This window comes from Microtus ochrogaster, chromosome 15, assembly GCF_000317375.1.
Source record: "Microtus ochrogaster isolate Prairie Vole_2 chromosome 15, MicOch1.0, whole genome shotgun sequence".
NCBI classification, from domain to species: domain Eukaryota; kingdom Metazoa; phylum Chordata; class Mammalia; order Rodentia; family Cricetidae; genus Microtus; species Microtus ochrogaster.
Genome location: NC_022017.1, coordinates 41,837,909 through 41,850,131, shown reverse-complemented (window position 1 = coordinate 41,850,131; position 12,223 = coordinate 41,837,909).

The window sequence follows — 12,223 nt, the reverse complement described above, 5'->3', positions numbered from 1 at the left end:
ATATGGTCACTAATGCTCAGATTAGTGTAAATACTTTCAGCCTTCCCAAAGTGATATGTCTTGGGGAAAGCAGGAAATTGGGGTAATGTCAACTGATGCTTTTCAACTTGTGAATAGTTTCCTTGGTTGGAGGTGGATATAATTATGCATATATACACATATAAATAAATGCATATTTGATTATATATACACATACACACACATAAACAATTGATGATACTGAAGGGCAATAGCAAAGCACAGTGATCCTGAGCTACCCCTGTGGGCTTCCAGCTTTCTGCCCAGAATGCTCTACTTAAGCTGTATGAATTTGCCCTATTTTAATAGTGAAGTTCACTCTCCTAAGTAATGCCAACTTTGGGCTTCTGTTCCTCCATTCCCCTTTTTGAGCTATGGTCTCTCATTGATCTGGAACTTGCCAAGGAGGGTAAACTGACTGACCAGTGAGCCCATAGGGATCCACTTGCCTTTGCCTTCTTAGTGCTGGGATTCTGAGTGCATGCCACCATGCCCAGCTATTTTTTCACACGGTTTCTGGAAGTTAAACTTAGGTCTTCATATTCACCTTACAATCAACATGCTGACTGAGCTGTCTCCCCAGTCTAAATGTTAATTTTTTTTGTGTTTTTTAACTAACTTTTTAAAATTTATTTTATGTATCAACCACAGTTTCCCCTCCCTCCTCTCTTCCCATTCCCCCCTCCCCCTCCACACCTCCTCATCTCCTTTCAGAAAGAGACAGGCCACCCATGGGCGTCAACAAAGCAGGGCACATCAAGTTGAGGCAGAACCAAGCTCCTTCCTTTGCATCAAGGTTGGGCGAGGCATCCTAGCACAGGCTATGGGTTCCCAAAAATCAGCTCAAGCACTAGGGACAGGTCTTGATCCTACTGCGAGGAGCCCCACAAACAGATCAAGTTACAGGTTAGTGACTATCCTAATCGTCATCAGAGAACATTCATCCTTTAACTGATGGAAGCAGATGCAGAGATCCACAGTCAATCTTTCAGCAGAGTTCGGATTGTATGAGCGGGGGGGCAGGGAGTGTCAAGTTCATGACAGGGGAACCTACAGGACCAAAACATTAATTCTTAAGACAGAAGAGAGAGATACTAAGACTGGAACTTTATCTGAAAACAATGTTATTTTATAAAGTACTTTTACATGCTCTACATGTAATATCTACAATTCATATCACCTGCATGGAGATTTGTGATTCCTGGCAGCCTTTTTGTTTTAAAGATTGATGAACCAAGTAGAGAAGATAACTAATCCTAATAGCCTGTAATTCAAAACTACAGATACCATCGTTAGAGTCTGAAGGGAAAGTAAGCTCTCTCTCTCTCTCTCTCTCTCTCTCTCTCTCTCTCTCTCTCCTCTCTCTGTCTCTCTGTCTCTGTCTCTCTCTGTCTCCTCTCTCCTCTCTTCTCTCTTCATTACCAGGGCCTTATTTGTACATCGAAGACATATCCTGTTTTTATTTTTACTTCTTGGCATCAATAGTTCAGAAACATCTGTCATTGGAGTCTGCTGGGTCAGTAGGGCATTTTCCTAATTAAAACCTTTCCTCAGGTGAATTTCTAGTTTATTTCCATGGGTTTCTTCACCCCAGCGATGTGGGTTTAAGTCAGTGGTTCTCAACCGTCCTAATGCCTATAGCCTCTTAATGCAGTTCCTCATGTTGTGGTGACTTCAACCATAAAATTATTCCATTGCTACTTCATAACTGTAATTTTGCCACTGTTTGAATTGTAAGGTAAATACCTGATGGGGGTCATGACCCACAGGCTGAGAACCGCTGGTTTAAGGACAAGTAGATATGGAGAGAACTCTTGTCCCCTTTCTGAAGCTCTTGTGTCCTGCTCAACTTTGACCTCCCATGTCTTGAAAATACCAATTATGGAGAGTTGAAGTTTGACCTTCACCTTTTCAAGTATCACCCTGTCATTTTGTGACCAGTTTTTTTAGGGATGACTTTTACAGAGTGTGAATGTCCCTGTGACATTCAGATTTACATTTCGGGGCTCTTAGATCTCGTGGGATTTGTGCTGCGATGATTGTTCTCAAAAGGACATGTCAGTTTCTGTAGATTTATAGAGATGGCATTTCAGCTTCCTTTCACGGCTCTGGAATTGGGCTATGATTGACAATTTGTTCTTTGAAGCAAAGTACAGATTCAGATGCACTGTTTCCTGTCCACTGACATACAACATTAAATGCTATCGATTTTTTGTATTGCTCACTTTCAATAAGATCATATTGGTTTTGGCCAATGGAAGGCCTAACATAGTGCTGTGATTGAGAAGTTCTGCTTGCCTTTTTGAGAGCTCCTTCCCTTGATTGGCAGCGGACTACTTCCATATTAAAATCACCTGTAATCCTCAAACAGTTGGCACATGTGTTTTATTTTTAGAGGAAAATCACAAATGTAGATAATGACTTTTCATTCATTTATATTGTTTTCAGATTAATAACTACAGAAGATAGTAAAATAATAACACTTGATAAAAGTGTCCTATAGTAAAAAGAGTGTAACTTAAATCATATACTGTTATTGATTTTCTTACTTTTTTTAGATTTATTTTATGTGTGGATGTTCTGCTTATATGTATGTGTGTATACATGTACCACGTGCATGTCTAGTGAGCTCAGAGATCAGAAAAGGGCATTGGATCTTTTGTAACTGGAGTTATGGATGGTTGTGAGTTATCATGTGTGGCCTGAGAACTGAACACAGGTCTTCTGCAAGAACAAAAAGTGCTCTTAACTCCTGAGTCATCTCTCCAGCTCCTAATGTTTATTTTCTTTATGATGATAAACAAAGCAATCATACAATCCAGGTCTTTGTACATATATCATACACAATTAGAATTAGAGCTTGTGTTAGCGCTTCCATTTGGAATGTCTCTTAAAGGCCCTTGCTGGAAGGCTTGGTTCTCAGTTTGGCATTATTGGAAGGTAATCGAACCTTTAATAAGTAGGATCCAGTAGTAAGTTTAGATCGCCGGAGCCTGCGTTGGAAGGAGTTTATGGAATTTTGGTCTCTTTTCTCTTGCTTCCTGAGTTTCATGAGAACAGGTTGCTCACCATACTACCCTGTCACGATATGTTGCCTCACCATAGACCCAGGGTGACCAGGTCAAGTGACTATGGACTTCAGCTTCTGAAACTGACATAAAAGAAACCTTCCCTCCTTTCAAGTTGAATATCTCCAGTGTTTTGTCATAGGAGCGAACAGGTAATGAATGCAGTTTTTACCTTTATAGCTTTGTTTCAAGGTTTCCTAAAGACACTTAGCAGTTTCCAGGATAAGATAAGCACTCAGTAGTGGATAGTCAAATTTATAATTCTGTGATAGCTGAACTTCTGTAAGTTAAATATCCAATAAAGTTCATAGCGTATAAGAGATGATTATGTATCCAAAATAAGGAAGTAAGTCATAAATTAACTATCTAGCCTCATTGTTGATCTCACATAAAGATTACTGAATAACAGTGCATTCCACTTTAACCATATGTACCCATGGAGGCTGGCAAGAAATCAGCAGGGTCAGCAGCAACCGTCTTGCTGTTTGACCTTGACCTGAGAGCCCTCCTTTACTTGTCATTCTTTGTTTGTTGTATCTGGAAAGCCCAGAGTCTTGGCTTTCTCCCCAGTCACACTGCTGGGATTGGATTCCCTTCCTTTCATCTGCCATAGACAGCAAAATGATTGACGTCTTGCCTACATCAGTGTTGCCAGGTTCCCTCCTGAGCAGGTGTGCCACGGGCCGGGATCCTGTTCTCTAACAGATACATTATCGAAGCACAGTCATCCATCCTGACCTGGAATATTACCAATGGACAGTTACATCTGAATTCTACTTATTGGTCCAGATTACTTTTTTAGAATTTTAAATTAAATTCCAATTTTAAAATAAAAATTTGGAGAATTTCTTACATGAATATTGTATTAAATCATTTTCACCTCTCCCTCTCCCCCACCAACTTCTTCCATGTTCCCCACTTCCTCTCAAATTCTCAAATACTTCTTTGATTATTGTTACATAAATTTATGTCTGTACCCATACATAAATACAGTCTTCTGTAGTTCATTTAGTGTTGCTTATATGCACATGTATTCAGAGCTGGTTGTAGCTGGCTTTTTTGGGGGGCCACCAACCAGCTCCCCAGGAATGCTTGGCCTTAGCTTAGGCTTGTACCACTAGCTCTTTTATTTTAATCTAACCTTTTTATTCTAATTTTTGTTTTGGGCCCTTTTTACCTCTCTTTCATTCTCTGTGTCCTATTTTCCTGCTTCCTCTGTGTCTGTCTGTCTGCCCCCTGTCATCTCCCTGGTGTCTCTTTTCCTTTCTTCCCCTAAGCCTAAATTCCTCCTCCTACTTACTCTCCCTGCCCAGAATTCCCATTTACACCTCCTCCCTTGCTATTGGACATTCAGCTTTTTATTGGACCAATCAGGTGCCTTAAGCAGGCAAGATAACTTTACACAATTAAATAAATATGACACATTTTTCATAGTTAAGCAAATATAGTACATCTTTACATAGTTAACAGATATTCTGTAGTATTTTCCCTTTTTGTCTAAATAGAAAGAAAGGTTTTAGTTTTAACATGGTAAGACTATATACAATAAGAACAATTAACAATTAAGAGTTACATTTAGACAGAGTAGGAGTGGATGGGAGGTAGAGGGGAGGTGGGGGAAGGAAGCAGGAGGAGGGAGGGGAAACTGTAGTTGGTATGTAAAATGAAGAATGAGTTTAAAAAGAATTACATTTCTAATATCCAGTCCATTTATATTTGGAAAATTCAGAGAAAATATTCCATTATATATCCTATCTTGGTGAGTTCAAAGTTGTGTACCTAAATTACTCTTTATCTTAATTGTATTTTGAACCCCAAATTATCTTCTTTTTTAAAATTTTATTTATTTATTTATTTATTTTTAATTTATTTATTTATTAAAGATTTCTGTCTCTTCCCCGCCACCACCTCCCATTTCTCTCCCCTCCCCCAATTAAGTCCCCCCCCTCCTCAGCCCGAAGAGCAATCAGGGTTCCCTGCCCTGTGGGAAGTCCAAGGAACCCCCACCTCCATCCAGGTCTAGTAAGTTGAGCATCCAAACTGCCTAGGCTCCCACAAAGCCAGTATGTGCAGTAGGATCAGAAACCCATTGCCATTGTTCTTGAGTTCTCAGTAGTTCTCATTGTCCACTGTGTTCAGAAAGTCCGGTTTTATCCCAGGCTTTTTCAGACCCAGGCCAGCTGGCCTTTACCTCAGCAGTAAAAAACAAGGGCTTCTTGAATTTTGCATGCAAATGGATGGAAATAGAAAACACTATCCTGAGTGAGGTAAGCCAGACCCAAAAAGAGGAGCATGGGATGTACTCACTCATATTTGGTTTCTAGCCATAAACAAAGGACATTGAGCCTATAATTAGTGATCCTAGAGAAGCTAAATAAGGAGAACCCAAAGAAAAACATATAGTCATCCTCCTGAATATTAACCTTCATCAGGCGATGAAAGGAGACAGAGACAGAGACCCACATTGGAGCACCGGACAGAAATCTCAAGGTCCAAATCAGCAGCAGAAGGAGAGAGAGCACGAGCAAGGAACTCAGGACCGCAAGGGGTGCACCCACACACTGAGACAATGGGGATGTTCTATTGGGAACTCACCAAATTATCTTCTTAGACCTCAAAATTTTCTTAGAAAAACGTTTTAAGCTTTTATATCTTTCAACCTTATACATTTTATATCTCTTAATTAAGTTTCTTTTTTAATTTGATGAGAAGGAAAATTATAACTATCATATCTTCAACTCCATCAGAGACCTGAGAAAGATATAATACTACCCAAGTAAACAGAAAGTACAGAGCAAGCAACTTCCAAAACTATAGAAATGACAAAGACATCTGACTGTCTGGACAGTTACCCAAGGTTGCATATTCAGCTGACAGGCCTAGAATATCTGACAGACTTTTCTGTGAAGCAGAAATTTTGAAGGACTTTCCTACCTTGTCTCGGTACAGTCCAGCAGTTGCCTTCTTTTGTGTTCTGCTTGTCCAATTTGGACAGCAAACTGTCAGCAATGGAGGCAAAAGCAGTTTCTTGCCTAGTCACAGGAGACAGCCAGTTCAGGCTACATAACACTCATATTCTAGTAACTGACTTGCAACTGTGGTCAGGTATTTGGAACAGACACATCGATAAGTGGCTTCCCTCTCCCACCAAAAGTAATTCTGCAACAGGCCCATTTTTTCATGGAATTGCTCTGCAGTACCAGTGTTGACACTGTTAACAAGACTCCAGTAAGCCCCGTTATGGAGGCTTTAGGATCAGTGACGTGTGCTTTTGATTGTGTAGAAGGCTGTAAACTGAATGCCAGATGAATTTCTTAATGAGTGAGAACCTTCACAGATCCACACTGAGAGCTAAACTATTTCGTAGAATGTGGCCTCAACCGTTTCCCACCACGGATTCTTTACCTTCTGCCTCGCTGAGAAAAGGCGCCAAGCTGAGTGGCTTAACATAGACAAGAATTATGGCTTAATTTACGTTGTAAGAGCTACTTAATAATAAGCCTGACCTAACAGGCCAAACAGTTTATAATTAATAAAAGCCTCTGTGTTTCTTTGGGACTGAACAGCTGCAGGACCGGGTGGGACAGAAACTTCTGTCTACAACTGTCAATTTCTCACTATCCAGTATTCTCAACGCTATTGAAGGCAGTCTGAAGAGTCAGCACCAAGAGCTTCTTGGGATAATGCTGTGGCGAATACTGTATGTTGTCTTATACCCAAATTGCCTCACACAGGAAGCTTTACATCTTATCTGTGAGCGACGTGTGGGCTGCTATGGTTGGAGATAAATTTCTCTAGGGTGGTTGGGGAATGAATAACACAGCTCTTGCTTTTAATTCTATTGTTATTGTTTAATTAATTGCTCTCTGGGAAACTGCCTTCCTGGCAAGTTGCTGAGAAAGTCATAGCAGCTGGTACTTAGTGGAGACCTTTAAGATCATATGATTTAACCCACAATCATTTCAAAGCTGAAGAAGCAGATGCGGGTTTGCTGGGGCTCCACAGCTCATTCTTGGCAGAGCCAGGGCAATACTGCCTGTCTTTAAGAACTTTGGGGTCTCACTTGAGTATTAATGTGAACTGTGAATATTAGTATGAATGTGAGTATTAATTCTCATTAGAGAATTAATGTGAACTGGAGTCAGTCTTAGTGTGGCAGGGCCCTGGGGTATGAGGTCCTGGGTCTAACTCAACACCCTGAGAATTCAGGATTTATGAGGGTTTTCTGTATAAGCCATTCTCTTTTCTACCTTTTTGCAGCAGAGATTGTATCACCCTTGACATTGGCCCAATTAATGATCAGAGGTAAGAGGGGTGCTTGAAATCAGGTCTCAGGTGGGAGTCATGGACTCTTGAGTTTCCTAACTTAAGCCCCGAATGCCCTGCTTCTTTTCTTGCTTTGTTAAGGAGCTGTGTAAGGATTCCAACAGTGCGGCTGGAGATCTAGCCAAGGATCAGGCAGTCACTTTGTGTGTGCATGCGCATGTGTGTGTGCGCATGTGTGTGTGTGTGTGTGTGTGTGTGTGTGCGTGTGTGTGTTGCTTCTCTCCTTGCTCCTCTGAAGCACGCACCTACTGGGACCTGGGTCCTCAGGATGGCAGCATGAAGATGGTTCCCATGTAGAGACAGTGCTCCAACACTCTCTTAAAAGAAGAAAACATTTGGTTCTTTCTCTTCCTTTCCACACTTGTCACCTGATTTTGATTCTTTTCAACCTTGTGTCTGCTTCTTTCCCAGACACTTTCACAATATGACAAACACTGCTTCCCAAGTCCTCTTCTGGTGGCCTATTGAAAAAGCTGTGGAAGCAGTCTGTGTCCGCAGACAAGTCCTGCTAAGACAAGGCTTGTTGGAAAAGTGATGCAGTAGATGGAGAAGTGGTTTGGGATCAGATGTGTCTGCATTTGACCCCTAGATCTGCAACTCCCTGATTCATTTTATTTCTCAGAGTCTCACCTTCCTCTTGCATAAAATAAATATATTAACAGTGCTTACCTCAATAGGGTGCTGTTTGTTCCAATAGCAACAGGTATTGGAAGCACTCAGAAGGTTTTTATCTTTCTATTTTTATTAATGCATGACATCATGGTGTGTCATAACTTTTATTTCTCCTAAAAGTAGCCACTTAGTTGAAGGTTATCATGCTTCCTAGAAGTCACTGTGACAAGGTCATCCAGAGAGCACTCAGAGGAATGGAGATGCGGGGTTAAGATGTAGAAGGGGAAAAAGCAGCAACTGCACCTTGTGTGGGTTGTCATTATGGCAGCTGGGATTCAGTAACCCTCCCTGGAATCCTGTCTTAGCTGGGGTTTCTATTGCTTTGGCAAAACATCACAACAAAAAGCAAGTTGGGGAGGAAGGGGTTTATTTGAGTTATACTTCAGCATCGCTGTTCATCACTGAAGAAAGTCAGGACAGGAACTCAAGGTCAGGATCCCGGCGGCAGAAGCTGATGCAAAGGTCATGGAGCAGCGCTGCTTACTGGCTTGCTTCCCCTGGCTTGCTCAGCCCACCTTTTCATAGAACCCAGGACCAGCAGACCAGGGATGGTGCCACCCACCATGGGATGGGCCCTCACCCATTGATCACAAGATGAGAAAATGTCTTACAGCTGGATCTCATTGAGGCATTTCCTCAACTGAGGCTCCTTCTTCTGATGAGTCTAGCTTGTGTCAAGTCGATACACACAAACCAGCCTGTACAAAACCCACTGATAAATTCTAGGGCATCCACACCAGACTTGCCACATTGGGGGTTCAAAAGAATTGGGATGTTTGTCCACCAACTTGAATCCCTCTACAGTTAAGTATTATTCTTAGGGGTTAATTCCCCCAACCTCTGGTCTCCATGGATTGGTCATATGTGTTGTTTGTGGGAAAACCCTTAGACAGAGGGATGATATACGTTGACTATGGCTATCGATAGGGGTAGGTCTTAGAGTTGGCTCAAGATACTGATCAAGTCTGTTCTTTTGTGCTAGGTATTAGACTCTGGCAAATCTGTCAATCAGTAGCTTAGCTCCTATTTAACAGGCAATTGAGAAGAGAAAGCACATAGATGCTTGGTGAGGGTGAGGCCCTTCAGTAAGAGTGGGAAATGCTGACCATTTTGATCCCTACCTTTCGGAGCCACTCCCAGATGGGCAGAGTTGGACGTATCCACACGAGCTCCCTGAGCCTCACACAGTGTATATAGGTGAAGAAAGATCCTCTATCAGCCTGTGCATCTGGCTGCTTTGCTAAGACCTGAGCTCACTACCATGTGACCTTACTAGAGAGCCCCTTTCTTCCTTTCTACCCTCATCAATCTAACACTTTTGTTGCCCCAGAGTAGCACAGCCATGCCAGGCCCCAAGCAGCCCATGTTAGTCACGCTTCCCTGCACCATCTGTGTCTTAGCTCTGCTAATCTTTAACACTAGGATCTTTCCCATCATCACTGCTTAGAAACGTATCTACCGGGACCTGGCTTACTGCTACGCTGCTTCCTTCTTATCCCTTCCTTCATCCCACAATTTCCAACATAATCTTTGTGTAATCTTGGCAACAGGTTTTCTATTTGTTTTCCTTGTGTCTATTATAGGCAGATGCTTCCTTTTCACATACGCTTAATCCCCCTTGATCCTTTATTTCCCATACTGTTTGTCTTCTGTATCAAGGTGAAATTCTTGGCTTACTTGTCCTAAGTATATTTAGTTGATTGGCTGCAAGAACCCCATTTACTTTTCCCCACGCTGACCCTCTAACAGGCAGCCAAGGAATTCGCTTTATTACAGAAAATAGGTGTCGGGGTTGTGTGCCAGCCTTAGCCGCGTGCAAGCTAGGGGAAGCAGAAAATGAAGTAAGGCCTTGTCAGAGCCAAGAGAATGAAGAATAGGAAAATTGCGCCATTACGAAACAGTTAAGTAATTTGACATCCAACTAATGTCTCATCTGTTACACATTGTACTATGGATTCTAGAGGGATCAAAATGTAGAAAACAAATTGGACTGAAGGAAAGGCACCTCACCAGCACCGAGACCCCTAAAGATCATACTCTTGTTTGAAGAATGCCAGAAAATACATGTTACTCCTGATTGTATTATATTACAGTGGAAGAATACAGATTCAAATAATAAGGGATAACGATACCTAAGAGACCACAATAGAAGGTACCAGCTATCTTCTTTCCCTCAGAGATGCTGTGTTGATTTCTGTCTTGTCTTTGCTCTCAACCCTTTGTAGGGTGGTGAGTCTTTTTCACTGTGAATCCACCCAGAATCCTTAGGCCCTGACTGAAGACTCGGTTCATCAATTCATTGTTGTTCATTACGCAAGTTGCTAAGTTTGTGAAAAATTGGTCCAGATGACTACAACAGACTTGCTTGAGCTTACATTTATTCTTCCTCTTTCCAAGTACCTGTTTTGGGGCGGACACATACTTACTTTGCTTAGTCTTCTTCCTACATCTCCCTGATTCTGTTACCTTTGTTGGCTAGCTTCCGAGAGCACCAGCACAGCACTTCGTCAGTCCGCCCAGTCAATGGTAGACTACAGGTGACCCCCTTTGTTTACTGAGTTTGGCTCAGACTCAGTTCTGAGTGTCTTTGACAATGTCACAGAGCAGAATTAGCACAGAAAAGAAGCCCCTCTCAGAGCACAGGAGCCATCTCCCAGAAGCTATTCAAATGCCTGTGGTCCACACTTGAAAAGATGGGGGAAGGCAAGCATCTGAAATGTGCAACTTTGGAGGACTAAACTTGTAGTCTCTCAGAGGCATCAGGCATCACTCTGTGTTGACTCAGAACTCATGCAAATCCTAATGTGCCAATCAAGAAGTCCGATGACTTCCTGGTTCTTCCCCCCCCCCTTCTGTTTTCAGCAACTCTGGAGAAGGTTCAGTAGTCCCCCCCCATCGGAATACGTAAGTTCCATGTTTTATTTTAGTTTGACTGCCATAGCTCTAAATGCCCAAAATAAACTGAAATTTTTCTCTTGCAGTTTCTCCTTCTGGAGGGTGAGCATGAAAGGTCTAATATGCGCAGCGTAGCCATCAACTTGGTATTTTGCCGCTGTGCTTCACATATTCAAACCCCTTGATAAAGAATCAGAGACTTATATAATCGCCAAATTCTCTAAAGGGGAACACTGTACAGTCTCGTATGAAAGATTCTCTTTAGCAATCAGTATTCTTTTTATCACAAAGCAGACTGGATTAGATGAATCTATGGAGAATTACAAGAATTTGCAATGGTGTTCTTCTGTTAATACTCCATTTGCATTATTCCAGTGCTCTGGGAGTGAAAGCCACCGATAGATCTTGCTTGTAATGCTGCTTTTCATTTCTACCACAGAGAAAACAAACAACACGAAATACCAACAACTAATAAAGGCCCATGAAGGTTAACCACAAAGCAAGTTTCCCCGGTCTCTCCTGACCCTGGGTAGATCAATTGTAAAAATCTGTTCATTGAAGATTATTAAAGATAAGTACATCTTGTAAAAGCTGTTCCTTGAGAGTTCTCTGGGTTTAAAGAAGGCAATATTGATTTATTTAGTTTTCAATCCAATAAGCTATGTGTTAATCGTCTTCTGTGGTAGACACTTCAAAGAAGAGAAAAAAACGACACTGAAAGAATGGGTCTTTACAACTGGAGACATCTCAGACTCTCATCCTGTATGTAAACTCCCAGGCTGTGGGGGTATCAGTTTGGCTTTTCTTATTTGTGTAATGAGTTGACAAGATCCTGGGGCCCACTAGATTTGGGTCTGTTAATTATCTAATATAATTCTGTGAGAAACATCTGTGCCTTTTCTCTTGCTCAACACCAGCAAAGAGCTGAATTTTTACAACATGCAGGAAATACTATTGCTAATAATATATCACACACACACACACACACACACATATATGTACATATGTAATATTTAACTCTCCATATTCAAGTTAAGCAGAAAGTAATATTCAAGTATCTTAGGACTTTTCATGGCTATTCTTTTTTTTTTTTTTACATTTTCTATTGATTTTTGTTTAGCCCTACATTTTTCTCTGCTCTCTTCCCTGCCTCTCCCCTCCCCTTCAACGCTCTCCCAAGGTCCCCATGCTCCCAATTTACTCAGGAGATCTTGTCTTTTTCTACTTCCCATGTAGATTAGATC